Source organism: Elgaria multicarinata, chromosome 6 (genome assembly GCF_023053635.1).
Source record: "Elgaria multicarinata webbii isolate HBS135686 ecotype San Diego chromosome 6, rElgMul1.1.pri, whole genome shotgun sequence".
In the NCBI taxonomy this organism is placed as follows: Eukaryota; Metazoa; Chordata; class Lepidosauria; order Squamata; family Anguidae; genus Elgaria; species Elgaria multicarinata.
The window spans coordinates 40,249,363-40,266,393 of record NC_086176.1 but is presented as its reverse complement, the minus strand read 5'-3'; the positions used below and the strand labels follow the sequence as shown (position 1 = coordinate 40,266,393).

General features: G+C 41.7%; 1 protein-coding gene across 1 annotated transcript in view; it reads right to left on the bottom strand.

Moving 5' to 3' along the window:
- The window catches only part of PTPRD (protein tyrosine phosphatase receptor type D), a 1,062,283-nt gene that overhangs the window by 925,747 nt on the left and 119,505 nt on the right, over window positions 1–17,031 (bottom strand). Inside the window, exon 3 of the mRNA XM_063129268.1 lies at window positions 356–399. The gene's annotated coding sequence lies outside the window, so the exon portion shown is untranslated. The remainder of the gene's footprint in view (window positions 1–355; window positions 400–17,031) is intronic.

Genomic DNA, 17,031 nt, shown 5'->3' with positions numbered 1-17,031 from the left:
GTTTCCCTTTTCTCCCTCCCTCCCTCTTAAGGTTGAAGGCTGTGTGCTTCCCTCAGTTTCTAAGAAAACAGCAATATCAGGACGGGGTGCCTTTGAGCATGTCCAGAGTTCGGCCTTTATTAAATTCTTTAAAAATACTTAAAACTCCAAAATTTATGTTTTTAGTTTTTTTCTGATCCATGTACACAAAGACCTGTCTGAGTGAACAGTATTAAGGCAGTACCATATGTGGAAGTGGGTAAACATTTCAGGACATACGTGACACACACATACTTCCCATATATATATATATATATATATATATATATATATATATATCAATCACACACAAACACACAATATAAAGATCACTTACTCTTCTCCAAGGCACATCCTGTTGTTGTGTCTCAGGATAGAGACCTGAAAGTAAAAAAAAATGAAATATTTGTCTTATCAGTACTTGAATTGCATTGTATTTGCTTCTTTATTCAAAATATTATACAGTGCTAATCCTTTTAAATGAATGAGAAATCTAGCTGTCTTTCTGTAACTTAGGATCTTAAAAAAAGTATATTTATAAAACCTCAGACAAATGCCTTACCTCCACAACTGTGGCAGCCTGGGCGTGGGGAGCCTATTGCGGGTGAGTGTGGGACCACCAGAATGTGGCACTATCGGAGAAGGGAGGGGGAATCTGAGCCCATATATTTGCTCTTGCCCCTCCCCTCCTCCTCTTCAAAGCACAAGTGGGGGGTGACATGGTAGGCCTCCCTACCCCAAAGGGAAGCCTGGGAGATGGTGAACATCAAGGCGCCACTCTCAGGCCATGAATGTCTTACCCGATAAAACAACAGTGTGAGGCCAGATTAGAGAAGATGCCTGCTTAGGTTTACCTTTTCTTCAGATCTATTAAAAAAATGTGCCCCTGTTCAAATCTCAACCTTGTGTCTGCCTCGTTATTTCCCACTCTCCACATTCCCACAAAAGCCTAACAAAAGGGGGGGGGGAATAAAATGAAAATAGCTGTGGTATTTGTAGGAATTCCCAAAGGTTTCCCCACCCCTTCATTTTTACTTTATTTTATTTACCCTCAAAATACATGCAGCATGCAAACTGGGCCATGCCTGCACCTTGGGATTTTATGCAGAATTGATGCACAACAGACTTGGGTGAGATCAGCTCCGTGCACTCTAACCCTGCCTGTGCATTTTATTAGGTATCAGCACTGGGTCATCCACATCTCATTGTCCACATTTAAACAGATTAATAGCACCAATGTGGATGTTCATCACAGATAAATCAATGTAAGGTAACAGGGAGCATGATTTTCTCTCTCTTCAAAATCATGCTCTTAATGGACTTCAGGTTGGATCCAGGCTGAGCAAGTTGCACTTTTATCCAATTAGTTATTAGTCATAACTAAACATAAGTCTTGTTGATTTCAATGAAAACTAAGGGCAAATAAATTACAGAGGGAATATAATCCCCAGGTCTGCTGGCTGGGTGAGGTTAAACAGGACAGAAATACTAGGGCTGTGCTCCACTTTGCATTGGAGCTTAGAAGCAATAGCGAGGCGGCCTGATTCACCTCCGACAAAGGAGGAGATGAAGCGGGTCGGGGGGGCTGCAGATTGACGCGAAGAGAATCGAGACCAAGCGGATGTGGAGCCTCGATCCGGAGCTCCAAAATAAAGGTAAGTGGGGGTTTACCTGGCACTGCTGCAGTCCATGCGGCGATGGCAGCAGAGCCAGGTAAGGGGCAGAGGGAGGGGGCTTACTTATGTCTGTCACGGTCCAGTGGCAGCTTCAATTGAGGCTGAGGCTCAAACCGGAAGACCAGGCCGCAATTGTGGCCTGCACTTCCGCTTTGAGCCTCAGCCTCCGGTGAAGCCGCTGCCAGAACATGACAGACGCAGATAAGGGGGGAGGAGGGAGGGGGCCTTACCTGGCGCTGCCACTGTCCCTGCAGTCCGTGTAGCGATGGCGGTGGAGCCAGGTAAGGGGACAGGGTCTTACCTGAGTCTGTCGCATTCCAGCAGCGGTTTCACCTAAGGCTGAGGCTCAAACTAGAAGACCAGGCTGCATCCACAGCCTGGACTTCCTGTTTGAGTCCTCAGCCTCAGGTGAAGCCACTGCTGGAATGCAACAGACGTAGGGAGGGGGGTGGAGGGAGGGGGGCCTTACCTGCCACCGCTGCGGAGCTCCGATTCAGAGCTCTGCAGCAGAGCAGAGTGGCCCGTAGGGGGATCGGGTGCAGAGCGGATCGGGGGGGTCCATGCACAGCCCTAAAAAACACCCCTCTGCTGCTGGGGGGGGCACATCTGGTCCAACCATCCCTGGTATGCCCACAAAAGGTCTGTGGTTGTAGATCTACCACTGGTGTTTCTGATATGGGGTGTTCCAAGGTTGGGGCAGACAGGGCCAGGTAAAGCTGGTAATAGGCCCAGGCCAGATGGGAAATGTAGGCCCCATTTCAAACTGCTCATTAAGTATTTTTTAATCAGTTCTAAATACATATGAACTAGAATGATTAAAAAAAAAAGCTAATGGCAAGCACTTTTATTCAAGATGTACATAAGATATCACTTCTCCACATTCAGAAATGCTTTACATGCTTTTCTTTGGGCAAATTCATCAACAACAGAAAAATCAAGCAACTTTGCCTTGTCAATGTTAGTACTGCTCACTCACAGGAGAGATACTTTGTAACAAATCTTTACCAAAGGGCCCCCCTTTGCCTCTACCAGGGGGACTCGGAGTAGGCCCCCTCAAAATTGTAGGCCCATGCCAACTGCCCCCTCTCTGCCCAGCCCTGGGGGCAGATGTGAGTTGAGGGCAGCCTTAGAAATGCTGGATCTATGACACACATCTTCACATCCCCCAAATCTCCAGGCACAGTTCCCCTACTTAAACCAGCATGGAGCTGGCATTGGCATTCTTCTGCCTGTTGAAACCAATGGTAGGGAAAATAAAGAAAATGGAACTGCCTGAAAGGGGGGGGGGAAGCAAGTCCCTTCCCATACACACATACACTGCTAGACCTGGTGGCTCAGATTTGGAACTGGTGAACGATCTGCCACTTTACCTAGGGTGACCATATTTGGGAAACCAAAAAAGAGGACACCTAGTGTGTGTGGGGGGGGAAGCAGCTTTCTGAGTCCTGCAGAAAGTACGTTATTCCCCTGCCACCTTAAAGAACCCGATTGGAGTGGAGGAGGGGAAAGGATTTCATTCTGCACCACCACCATCCACTCCAATTGGGGCCTTTTCTATAATGTCCATGAATGACCCACTTTCCCCTTTAAGACCTCAATTGTAGCTCAGGGTGGGGGAATGATGTGCCTCAAGAAAGCATGTCATTCCCTCCTGCCATGCTAATGGCAGCCTTAAAGAGGAAGGTGTGTCATTCCAGGACATTATTGAAAATTATAGAAAATCCCCCCTGACACCATGGAAAGAACAAAAACCAGGACAAATCCGGGGAAATCCTGACAGTTGGTCACCCTAACTTTACCTCACCACATAGAATTGCTCTGCCTCACTAGAATCAACCTATGTACTCTGGGCAACAAAAAAGGGCGGGTCAAAAGTGTTAGAAAGGGAGCCAGGAGCCCACTGATTGGTAGAGTCTTGTGTAGGGTAACCTTATGGCCAAATTAAACTTTCTTTTTTGGGGGGGAAGACATTTATTTATACATTCTGTAAATATAAGTTTCTACATATTTCATTTTAATTATGATTGTTCATAAATTCTGCTTTATTTCAGGAATAAATATTCAAGCCAAAAATAACATATTCTGAAACTCTCATGTGTTTGTTACAAATTGAATAACGTCACAATTTAAACTATATACGAAACTTCATAAGTGCTGAAAATTCAGTTTTCTGAGAGTATTATCTGACTGAATATTTCCAGCAATAATTCTTCAGAAGGTTACTTATTTGTAAATACTGCAAAAGCAATGGATTTTTGGAGCTTTCTCCTCTCCTCCGCTTCTCTGTTTTGTTATTACTTTAAAATTCAGACTTGTTTGCATGTTCAAGAAGTGAAAAAACATTTTCTTACTGCAATAATAATTCACAGATGCCTTTCATTTAATGGTCTGGATCTCAAGTTAGTCATATTTGTCAGAAAACACTGAAATAATATTTATAGCACATTCAACCTCTTTTCTTCAAATGTGGGTGGTATAGTTTATTGATAATGCAACCCCCCCACCCCAAATAGGACTATAATCCACAAAAGTGGTGCTCTGCAATCTAAGTTTATCTTTGTATTTTGCCTCTATATAGAAAATCAACCAACAATTCAAATGCGTAGCACCATGCTTGTTCCACCTTTCAACAATAACAGTGAATTTAACTACGGTCCTCTACTATCCAAAAACTCAAGGACCTGGATTTTTGTAAAAGTAATCATTTTAACGAACAGTTAAGTCAAAGCACTGAATATCAGAATGTATTTCTGCATAGCTAAAAAAGACTGGGATCTCTAAAGGGATGTGTGTATGAAAGAGAGAGAGAGAGATTCTTGGGTATCTCTCAGGAATCTGAGCTGTGCTAGATTCCTGAGTATTTTTGGCAACCTGCTACTGCAAAAGGAGTCTTCAATCGGGTAAATATCTGGCAACATGTTACTGGAAGAACCTTGATGCACAAATATTTGGTCATAGTTGTGAGCCGGTTCACATAACACGACAACCCACCATGGATTATTTAACCCACATTGAGATTGCAGTGCGTGCAGGGTGCATGTGGTCGCTAGGTAGAATTGTTTAATCCTAGCATAATTCACATTCACCGGGTTTGCATGATATGAGAACTGACTCTGCACTATTTATTTATTTATTTATTTATCATATTTATACCCTGCTCCTCAGCCAAAAAAGGCTCTCAGAGCGGCTTACACTTAGCAAAAAAGACAGTAATGCAAAAATATTGCTCAATAATACTCAGTAATTACTCAAATATTCACTACTTGAGTTGAATATTCAAAGTGGTGCCCACATTGATTAAATAACACACAATGAACTGTGCCGTGTCGTGTGATCTAGATCAATAAAGTAGTGTTGGATGAGGTAAGTAACAGTTGGTTCCTGTGTTTCTCTTTGCAACAAAGGTCTTCCCCTGAGTTTTCTAGCTGGAGACAATTCACATCATGTTTTATTTCACATCTTTGGCTCACCATGCCTGTAGCTTGGCTACTACTTCAATAGATATATATTGGTAGAATGGCATTTTAGTCTCTCGATCGTAGACATTTAGGCACAAATGCAACAAACAAGTGAACAAGCTTACCATTATTAACAATTATGACTAGCACTTGCTAATGACAGTATTTTTTAATGAAGCGCCATCTACATTTAATGAAAAATGTGCATGTTTTTGTAACTGTTATAAAACTACCATAATTATACAGTATTTTAAAACAGTTGTTATACATTATGTTTTGAAAATTTCAATGCAGCACACAAGATATAGATTTTTTTTTTAAGGATGTGGATTTTTAAAATGTCTTTGCAGTTCACCTTTAAGTATAGTGACTTGATCTTGTCACTTGTCAAATATGTCAAAACGTCTCTTGCTGGGTTTGTTGATCAATATCTATATGGAACATATTGAAGAGTGTACAGCATGTCCTGCATTAATTCTGTAACTACATTTCTAGATGAAAAATCATTGGAAATGGGAGATAGTTCTAGCAAATTATTTCCCCACATTCCTTTTAAATTAAAAGCATCTGCAAGATCAGCTGAAGGACTAGGGGGAATTCTTAAAGTGAAATAACATCATGCATAGTGCAGAAAACAGGACCTAAAGTGACAGTGGCAATCCTCACCAATAATTACCTATTTTGAACTGCAAAAATTTACTATGATGTGACTTTTCACATCATTGTTCTATAATGCTAACCATGATATTTCTACCCTACTTAGTCTGTCATGGTCAGGACTAGTCAGGATTTATTTTAAAAAAAATAATGGGTGGAATCCAATGTTGTGTAAGCAGATTTCTGCTTGCACAAAAGGATTTCCTCTCTCTCTCTCTTCCTCCTGGCAGCCTCCTATGCCTCCCTGCCAATTCTGCTCCAGAAGATCCCTCAGTCCTCCGCAGTAGTTTTTGAGGGTGTGCAGGAGGCCACAGAGCAATGGGAAATTGTCCTTCTCAGTCTTCTGATAGAAGCAGTTCCAGCAGCAGAACGACTTCATTAGATGTCACGAATTATCGTAACATAAACAAACATGAACATTACCACATCAAGAGAGAGAAGCATGGAAAGAGGTTATCCATTAAAAACAAAACAAAACAAAACTTCATTATAGGAAAATGATTGGGAAAGAACACCTGGTGTTACATGCCCAAAGTTATTGTTTAAGGACCAATACAGACATAACATTAATTGTGTGAATGCAATTAACATTCTAAATGTTAATTCTAAATGTTTAGAATGTTAATTGCATTCACACAATTAAATGGCTTGGGGCCAGGCTATCTGAAGGAACGCCTCCTCCTGCCCGGACCCTAAGGTCATCCTCAGGGGTCCATCTCCGTGAGCCCCTGCCAAAGTAAGTGAGGCAGGTGGCTACCAGGAGGAGGGCCTTCTCTGCTGTGGCACCCCGGCTGTGGAATGAGCTCCCTAAGGAGGTTCGCTTGGCACCTACATTATATTCTTTTAGATGCCAGGTGAAGACGTTTTTATTTTCTCAGTATTTTAACAGACTATAAATTAATTTTAACTTGGTGTTTTAAATTTGTATTTTAAATTTGTATTTTTGCATTACTGCTGTTTTTATCTGGTTGAGCTTTTATATTGTATTTTATATTATGATTTTATACTGTTGTTTTATACTTGAATTGTCTTAATTTTGTAAACCGCCGAGAGAGCTTTGGCTATTGGGCAGTACAGAAATACAATAAATAAATAAATAATAACATACATGTTTTTGTTATCTAAATAGCATCCATGGGAAACCCTGAGTAGCCTTGGGACTGAAATGGGCAATGAGCAGAAAGAGTTTACCTCTCCAAAACTGCTATTCACATTTCAAGGGAAACTCTCACAAGTAAGGAGCTTTCCTTGAAATGAATCTACACAATTTTTGTTTGAAGCATGGCTGTGCTAGAAAAAGTAATCCTTTCCCTCTCTGCTCCCCCTGCCCTCCAATCCCAGGGCTGTCACATTTAGTTTGAACCTCACTTCACCTGTATTGCTTTTCAAAGTTGGCAGGTTGAACCCAAGGGTCTTGATGCCAAGATGAAAAAGTGCTTTAAAATGGGATACCAAAGATAGGTAATATGTTATTGGTGAAGCCTTCACTTAGTATTGGTCATGTATAGCTAAAATAGACCTGTTCCCTCAGCAAGTGACAAGTGATATCAACAAGAACATGACTAATAACTTGTGATGATTCTGTCTAATGGATCAGATGTCCATTTGTTTGTGTACCTCTGAAGTTTGAAGACACATTCAGTCCTTGGCAGTGCAATAAAATCCCTGAGCACTACTCACACCACATCGTTATGCTATTTTCCAGTGCCCAATATCAGGCAATTCCCTCTCCCTCAGCAGCCCCCCATGACAGAGCCCACAGTGTTCAGGGAAGCCCCTAACTCTCAAGAGAAGCTTTTCAGGGGCACAGGGGAATAGCCCTGTAATTTGAGCATTGGTCACTACTTAGATGGCCCAACACCATTCTTTGCACCACAATGTAAACATGAATAATATACCAAACAAATGGATAATGAATTTGGGAAGGCACTCATCTGTCTTGCAGGGCAGGGCAGTCTTTAATGCTTCTCCAATTGATTTTTTGGGGGCTGCATCTATCCCAGTCTTCAATTGTGATTAGCAAACAGCAGTCTTTGTTACCACATAGCAAACTACTTTTGAAATCTAGGGGGCTTGCAGAAACATTTTGTGATGTGGTACTGGGAGATGAAGTCTGATGCTCCAAGTCAGAAATCCCACTGGGCTTGTCCATGCCCTTTGGCATGCCTCGAGAAACTCACTGGATCCCGGCCTAAGTATACAGTAGGGCTGGTTAATGAAAAAAAAAAGTCTTCTCATGACAGATTCGAATCAATATATTGATGGAAAACTAAACTCTGCAGTTAGTTGTCCTGTAAAAGGTGAGAATATTCAAACTGGTGCATTTATGGAAGACCCTCTAAGAGCTCCATCACACCAGCGTTTTATCACACTTTCATTCTTTCTTGTATACCATTTTGCCCCATGACCTTCACACAATGTCGTCCCTGTCCTGCAGTCATCTTGCCTCTTCCCCTCCATTTTCCATGTTTTTCTGGGGTGGGGAAAGTGCAGTATTTTTTCTTCAAGTGGCATAAAACTGCCCTTCCATCCCCAGGTATTGCTGTCCTTACGCTATGTGGCAGAACGTCCCTTCTTGGGTGCATTGAAGGGTGGACTTGCTGATGAAAGAGGAAGGTGGGGCGGTTCTCCTCCAGTGTACTGAGTCAGTTGAATGGACTTTCACTGCTCCAACCTCACCCTCATTGCTTTATCATTCATCTGTTTCAACTTCCCTCTTTTTTTTCTTTTTCTTTTGCCCACTGTACGAGGTGCTCAGCTGATGAAATTCTAAATCACTAAACTTCAGACAACAAAAACAGAGTGAGGGGGTGAAGGCTCCCACATCCATCAGAATGTCCATCAACCACAAGAACCAATGAACTGGAGGAAGAATGAGAAGGGGTGGGGTGGGTCGGTGATACTAGGAAGCATGAGCCAGTGTAGGTGAAAAGGTAAACAAGGTGAAATAGCTCAACAATGCATTCACATGAAAGTGACCAGTGCTTGACGCACTCATGAAACAAAGGTGGAAATCGTGGATACATACCAGGGAAAAAAAGTAGGTGTGATGGAGCTCTAAGACATGCATAGTTATAATGACCTTCTTACTTGAAAATCCCAAAGATGTGGCTTTAGATGCATTTAGCATACATCATTATGTGTATTTATTTGGATTCAATTGCTAAGCAATGTACAACATTTGCTCTCAGAAGTACTGGAACTGAAGTATAGGAATTGAGAAGAGAGAGAGAGAGAGAGAGAGAGAGAGAGAGAGAGAGAGAGAGAGAGAGAGAGAGAGAGAGAGCTCCCATCAAAATTAAACCTCTCTTGAAAATACACTCAATTACTATCAAAGGGCTTAAAGTATTTAACCTTTAAAGTAAGAGTGTTTGCCTGGTATTGATTTATCAGGAATTACAAGCTAAGAAAACATGCTGTGTTTCAGTTTGTTGATTACCTTCAAGGATATTCTTCTTTACAAAGGCCATCTAGCTAGGGAATACTTAATTCCTTGGAACAGCTTGTCAATTATAAGCAAATATACACAGTGAAGACGAAAAAACAAGGGGGACCGGGGAAAAGTTAACTAGAGAATTATTTTGAATAGCATTTTTTTCCTAACAGACCTAAGCACAGAAAGACATAAGATGCCAAACTAAAAGCACATTCTAGAATTAACAGAAGACAACCAGCAAAATGTATTTTAATACAAGCACTTATAGCACTTATGTACTCTATGTGGGGCTGCCCTTAAGACTGCTCCAGAAGCTGGAGGTAGTGCAGAATGCAGCAGATCAGTTGTTGTCAGGAGCTGCTCCTTTTCAGCCACTGCCCTGGCTGCCAATTGGCTACAGGGCCAGGTTTAAGGTTTTGGTACAAAGGCCTAAACAGCTTGGGACCAGGAGTGCCTCCTCCCTTACCAACCTGTTCAGCCACTGAGGTCATTAGAGGGCCTGCTCCTGGTGGTTACACATGGACCTATGGCCCGATTGGAGTCCACCAGGAGAAGAGCCTTTAGTGTGGTGGCCCCTTCTCCTTGGAACACCCTGCCCCTGGAGGTCAAGCAGGAGCCAACAGTGTGCTGCTTCTGGCACCTCATGAAAACAACTCTTTTCCAGGAAGCTTTCCACAAGTGACCATCCACTGTTTTTACTGGTATTCTATTTTAAATTCAACAATTTTAAGTTAATTGTTAATTTTAATTTAATCTTATCTTTTTACTAACCCTTTAAAAAACCACGATAAAACATAATATAAAACCTTTAAATGTTTAAAACAGAATAAAATCAGAGTAAAAACCACTAGTAAGGGGAGAAACACCACCACCCACAATAACACATTTAAAAACAATACTGAAGGACTAAAATGCCAGAGGAGGGGGAGATCTTTGAGTTTCCTGAGGCATGCCAAAGGGCTTGGTGATAATTGTAGATTATTCTCTCAGTAGTTCTGCTGTTTCAGGTTGGTTTTGCTATGGCCATATCGTTTCGGCTTTCCTCTGGCAGATCCTTCTCTAGAAATCTGGCAGATCCTTCTCTAGAAATCTGAACTACATTCCAAACATCCCAAATAAAGATGCCTAGAACAAAGATTTACCTCTTAAACAGGCTGCTACTGTTTCCTAGCCCCTCATAGTGTTTCCTAATATGCAAACGGAACATATTGGGAGAGAACCTAACTTGCATGCATTGCAGTTCTCCTCCAATCGAGTGGCTGAAACCCAGGGCTTCTCTATTTTTTTTTAAATGTGCTGCCTTACTGTGGCTATCTGCATTCATGGTTTGAAACTGAACAGGAAGTATTCAGTTGACTTTACTGAGTCACCGCCATCTGGTGGCATAATTATAGCGCAATGTTGTGATTACACCCTGGGGGACAGTGCGATTTCCCAGATAGTCCCACATTATCTTTGGGTTTTTTTAAACCTACAACATCCCCCCCCCCCGGATATTCCAGGGGATCTCTCAGGAGGGGCTCTGCGTGCTGACGACATTGTGAAATGAACCCACAAACTTCTGCAAGTGGCCAATCATGAGTGTGCTAAGTCGCTTGTTTAGAGAAGTTCCCAGATTGTTTCTTGCCTCAAAGAATCATAGAATAGTAGAGTTGGAAGGGGCCTATAAGGCCATCAAGTCCAACCCCCTGCTCAACGCAGGAACCAACCCTAAAGCATACCTGATAGATGGTTGTCCAGCTGCCTCTTGAATGCCTCTAATGTGGGAGAGACCACAACCTCCCTAGGTAACTGGTTCCATTGTCGTATTGCTCTAACAGTCAGGCCTACAATCACCTTAATTTGTGTGAATATTTTAAAGAAAAAGACAGCCAATTGCTCATTTTCAGTATCTTGTCTTGGGTCTCCAGATTCCTCAGACCCTAGTTTCATGGAACAAGAGTACTTCGTATGTTAAACAATGGCCATGATGCAATAGCAGTCAGAGATGCACATTTCTCACCAGGTCCAACCTTTGGTCCAACCACTGACTTATTGAGCAAATGTCTGGCAGGGAGGAAGGAGAAAGGAGGACTAAATACAGCCTGAATTCACTCTTGAGAAACTTGACAATAGCTTAAAGAAGCCTTTATCACAGAGGCCAACCCAGAGAAGGGAAATGCCTTTAGAAATCCTATTAGCGTAGCTAGTTGATCTTGCCAACAGGAGAGCCCCAGGCTTCGTTGAAGGGTAAGTAGTAGAGGATAATTATTCTGATAAGCATTCAGCTAGCACACAACTTCCTGAACCTAGCACAAGTTTTATTTTTTTATTTTTAAATCAAGATAGTTCTACAAACTTAATATTCAATATTTTATTTTCTCTCTCACAGAGAGAATTGTCTCAGCCTCTGTGAAGTCGTAAACACAAAAGTTTAATTAGCATTTCCCTTCCATACTGTATTCTGATAACACTTCATGCCTGTTGCAATATTGCTGCAAGCCAGCACTGTAACCAAAGATAGCAGCAAAGTTAAGTTGCAATGACAGTAGTGTTGGAATTATGGGCTGACTAATATTAGCTTATAAAAGAACATCGCCAGCTCTCAGGTCTGAGCGAATATGAATACGTGTAAGTGGTCTGTATTAGTTCTGGCAGATGAATCTCACCTCTAGGCAATAAAATGGCAACAGCACAATATTATCAGTCCACTATACTTACATTAGCACATTACCTTGCTGTGCCATCAACAAATTACATGGGTGGGAAGGTAGTCTTTGCCTTTTATTTCTTTCTCGTTTCATCTTGGGCTAATCTTGTCATTGCAAGTCATGTAATGTGCAGCATTAGGGAAGGCACATCTCTACTGATAACACAGCTATCTCTATGAATCTGCTGGAGGGGATTTCTTTCCTTTCCTTTTACCCCCCTAAGAGTTTTTGTGTTGTGTTTGTCCTTTTTGTGAACCTAATGTTGCGTTCTTAAAGTCAGCATGCCTGGAATTCCAACTGCTTTCAAAATTTGAACTAAATGTGGGTTTACCGGCATTAAGAGATATAATTGCACTCTAAACTGATTATATCTATAATATATATCTACATTTACATCTGGGTAGGTATCCTTTTTGGGCCAGGGGCATATTTGTTAATTTAAGAAACTATCTTGGGCATCACTGCAAAATGGCTGCAACGGAAGCATGGCAAAGGACAAGTAACTGGCCCAAAGTTTAAGTGCAAGGCAGAGGTGGGGTCTGAGTCCCAATGCATAAACAACTCCTTTGAACCCACAGTTTTCATCATCCACGGAAACCTATTTCATAGCAATCTCAAATCTCAGTAAGAAAATGTGTTTGTTTGTATATTTTAATGGGAGGAATAGGACAACTTGGTGGTTGCCAAGAAAGGTGTCCAATGGCATTAATCTACACCTTCGTCAACATGTAATTATGATTTTTTTGGCTACCATTCATCTCCAAATTATTGTGATAAAAAGTGGAATAAAAATGCAGTAAACAATAAATAAGAAACAAACAGTGTATTCATTTACTATGTTTTAAATATTACTGGGAATATTGTTGGGACTAATTTAGAGATACAATTATGCTAATTACCCTAATATAATCCTGAGCCAAAGTTCTCTATTTAGAACTACAAAGAACTGTACAAAATTTGAGGATGGCGAATGGAAAGAAAAACAATAAAGTACAAGAATTCCAAAGAAAACCAAAAAAAATGCTGATAAAATGCATACATTGCAATAAAACAGCGGGATCATCTAAAACCAAAGAGCAGCCTTAATCAGAAAAGGCTTGGCAGAACAGTATATATATATTCTGTTATATATATAACACCCGTCTAATGTATATCACCCGTCTAATGGTAAATAATGAAGGAGCCAACCTAACCTCCTTGAGAAGTGTCCAAAACTAGGACACTGCTACACAAAAGGCCCTCCCTGCTGACTTCCCCTCTTCAGGATGAAGAACCTTAGGCTCTCGGCATGTACATATGGGCTGAATCAGTCTCTAAGATCTCATGGACCAAGCCAGTTGGGGCTTTATTGGTAAGAAGCAGGACCTTGATTGGAGCTCAGAAACAAAAAGGAAGACAGTGGAACTATTTCAATACTGGTATTTTGATTGGCAGCACTAAAAGCCCTCCATCTGCAAGCACCCAAAGAACCAGAATTAGTAGTCCGTAAATAAAATCAAGCAAGGGAAGTGCATCCTTGTTTAAAGAGAAAAGTCTTCAATTGCCAGCAAAACACAGTTAAAGAGAAAAGTAACCTTGAGGGGCAGGGTATACCACATATGGAGCAGGATCCAACTACGACCTGGTTCAGACAACACATTAAACCATGCTGCTTAACCACAAAATGGTTCAGAAAATGCATTAAGGTTAATGCATTCCCTTAACCATTTTGTGGTTAAATAGCATAGTTTAGCATGTTGTCTGAACCAGGCCTATGTCATTACATTGGTGCAAATAACATTGCGCTAGCAGAAACTATGCTCTGAACTATGCACAAGAGAAGAATCCAACTAAAGTTGCATTTGTGCAAGTGTGGTTGCACAATCAGTTCTGCATAACTCTTGTACAAAGCATTGCGAAATGCAATGCACACTCCTATTGTGCACTTCATTGTGCATTCCCATTGCGCAACTGGCTAAGCAACTGCTTGCAGCAATTGGATGTTGTGCAACTGCTCACACAACAGCTTTTGCAAGTGTAATGAGCAACCAATCGTGCAACAGAAAGGTTCAGTGGAGCTCCACTAGTGCGATTTCAGTTCACAGAATGTCACCACTGGATAATGCCTATGGAGTTCTGCCGCTGAGAAAGTGGCCACTGCGAAAGTGATGAATAGGAATGGGTGGACTGACCTGCGTCCCACTCTGTCAGATGCTCACCAAGCCACTGCCACTGCCCACTACTGCTCACAGCGCTGCACAACCTTCCTCATGGCTCAGCGAGCACTCAACAAGGCTACAAGCCCATCCACCCTGGTCAGGAGCCTCCATTGTTGTGTACATTGTTATGACTGCCATTTACGCAAGGTAGAAGAGATGCAATTTCCCTGGAAATTGGCTGCCAGGCGCTTGTCAGGCAGCCAGGCACTTGAAAAGCAGGTCCACAACCACACTGCAGCCCAGAGAGCTTTTTCCAGGGAAGAGGGACATGGAGGAGTCCCATTGGATGCCTGGAAAGATGATGACTAGCCCAAGATCATGGCTGAGATGGAATTTGAATCCAGAAGCTCCAACCAATGTGTGTTTTATTGCATGCTCATTACTGGGCACTCACTGAGTTTGCTCAGGTCCCTCACATGCCTCCCGCTTGCCTTCCGCCCCTTCTGGCCTTCTTTGTGCAACAACAAAAAAAACCTCATTAAGTTAGATTTTTTTGCTCTCTTCTGTTGCACGCAGGAGAAGAAGCGCCATTAGAGCAGCAGAAGTTAGATTTTTTTGCTCTCTTCTGTTGCACGCAGGAGAAGAAGCGCCATTAGAGCAGCAGATTGAATGGGCCTCAGGCTCGTTCTGTACTTCCTCTTTTTAAAAGAGGAAGTAACTAAGGAATGAAAACACGGGTGGAGAAGCGAAGGTAGGGAGCATGTTAACCCCCGGTGTGATGGAGCTTCAGATTTCCCTTTAATCCATTATCCCATATTAAAATACACAGCAATTGTTTTTAATTTGCTGTACACACACATTAGTACCACTTGCTTATCTTTTACTCTCGTTCAATCCCTTTATTACCTAGAATTAGGCAAGTGTTGGCAAGTTCATTCTTAGAACAATTTCAGGGAAGGAAGTTTCATCAGATAGGAAAGTCTCCATCTTTCTCCCTGTGATGGCTCTGAAGATACAATGTGGATGAAATATATCAACAACCATCACAGTATTTCCCATCCTCCCATGCCTTTTAAAAAGATGTAGGCATGTTAACCCTGGTTTCCTGGACAAATTCCAATTTGCGTAATTGCATTCTGCCTACCGACATTTCTCCTGCAGTTTCAATTAGATGCAATGTTCTTTTTCACTGGCCTGAACTATTGCAGTGTAGCGTTTCACTTTGTAGCAGCTGCCACATACTACTCAGGAGGTGCAAGCATTCAGTACTGCTATCTTTGCATAACAGCCATCTTCGGTTTAGCACAGGCCAGTCACTCACAGCACAATGCTACACATATTTACTTAGAAGAAAGTTGTGTTCATTGGGGCTTACGAGTTTAAACAATTGCAGCCTTTGGCTGAAATTGTATGCAGACTTACTTCGATAAAAGCTCCATTGGTCTCAGTAGTACTTATTTATTTGATTTACAGGCCACCTTTTTACACCCCCCCCCCCCACAAAACGGGACTCAATGTAGATGGCACTTACTTCTGAGTAAACCGACACCCTCATTTGCATTACAATGGTAGAGGGGCCTGCTTTTCCAATCCCTTCGGAGATTACTTCCTCTCTCACATTCTCAGATTAGACTCCTGCAGCTTCTTACTTTTCTTTTATGGAATGCAATGTAATGACCTCACTAAACTAACTTGCCTTGCAAGGGGGAACCCTATAGAGCAGGATGAGGAACATCCTACCCACAGGCAAGGTCCATTGGTAACAATGGAGGTTTTTCTAAATCCTAATTGCAGTGCCTGGGTGTGTGGGTGGGTTGCGTTGGGCAGGGAAGAGCTCCCAAATCCTATGAACCCCTCCTAAAAATCACCCTGCTTCCACTGGGGCCAATGGGAGCTTTTAAAATGTATGGGGATATTTGTTTTGTGTGTGGGGGGGGAGTCATTGAGTGATTGGCATGTCCATTTTCTAATCATAGGGCACATTTTACCAGGGGAATCTCCAATTACTGTACTTTGTGGGAGGCCAACAATAGAACCATGGGATGGCCATTCTTCCAACAACACCAGGCTTCACTATGAAAAAGAAGAAGCTTAAACTGGTTTTCAATTATCACAACTTCTAAACCCCTGCACCTATCCTTCTGAAACTGTAGTTTCTTGCCTGGAGTCACCTCTATGATGGGCACTATTTTAAAATAAATAGAGGGGTGAAGCAATGGAAAGCAAATAACTCCACCCCCATCAAATCTGAGGACTCCCATTCCAGGTAAACTGCTGCCCTTATCCTTTTCCCCTTAGTTTTCTTACTTAGGACCACCACTGTGCTGTCTGCCATTTTCAGAATAGTCTACAAGAAACACAGAAGGATAAGTGCATCCCTGCACCTATTCATCTAAAACTTGGCAGGCTTGATCCCCTCAAGAAGGGACAATTTCCCCTTCAAATGCCATCGAATTCTAAGAAATTAAAAACAAACAAACCTATTGGCAGTTCCTCTAAAAGCATAAATCAAAATATAAAGATGCATAGCACAAAAACCACTTCTCCTGAAATTTGGCAGTCACGTTTTTAAAATGTATTATTATTATTATTATTATTATTATTATTATTATTATTATTATTTTATTTATATAGCATCATCAGTGTACATGGCGCTGTACAGAGTAAAACAATAAAATAGCAAAACCCTGCCACATAGGCTTACATTATAATAGAATCATAATAAAACAATAAGAAGGGGAAGAGAATGCACCAAACAGGCACAGGGTAGAGTAAAACTAACAGTATAAAAGTAAGATCAAAATCAAGTTCTAAAAGCTTTAGAAAAAAGAAAAGGTTTTAGCTGAGCTTTAAAAATTGTGATTGAACTTGTAGTTCGCAAATGTTCTGGAAGAGCGTTCCAGGCGTAAGGGGCAGTGGAAGAAAATGGATGAAGCCGAGCAAGAGAAGTAGAGACCC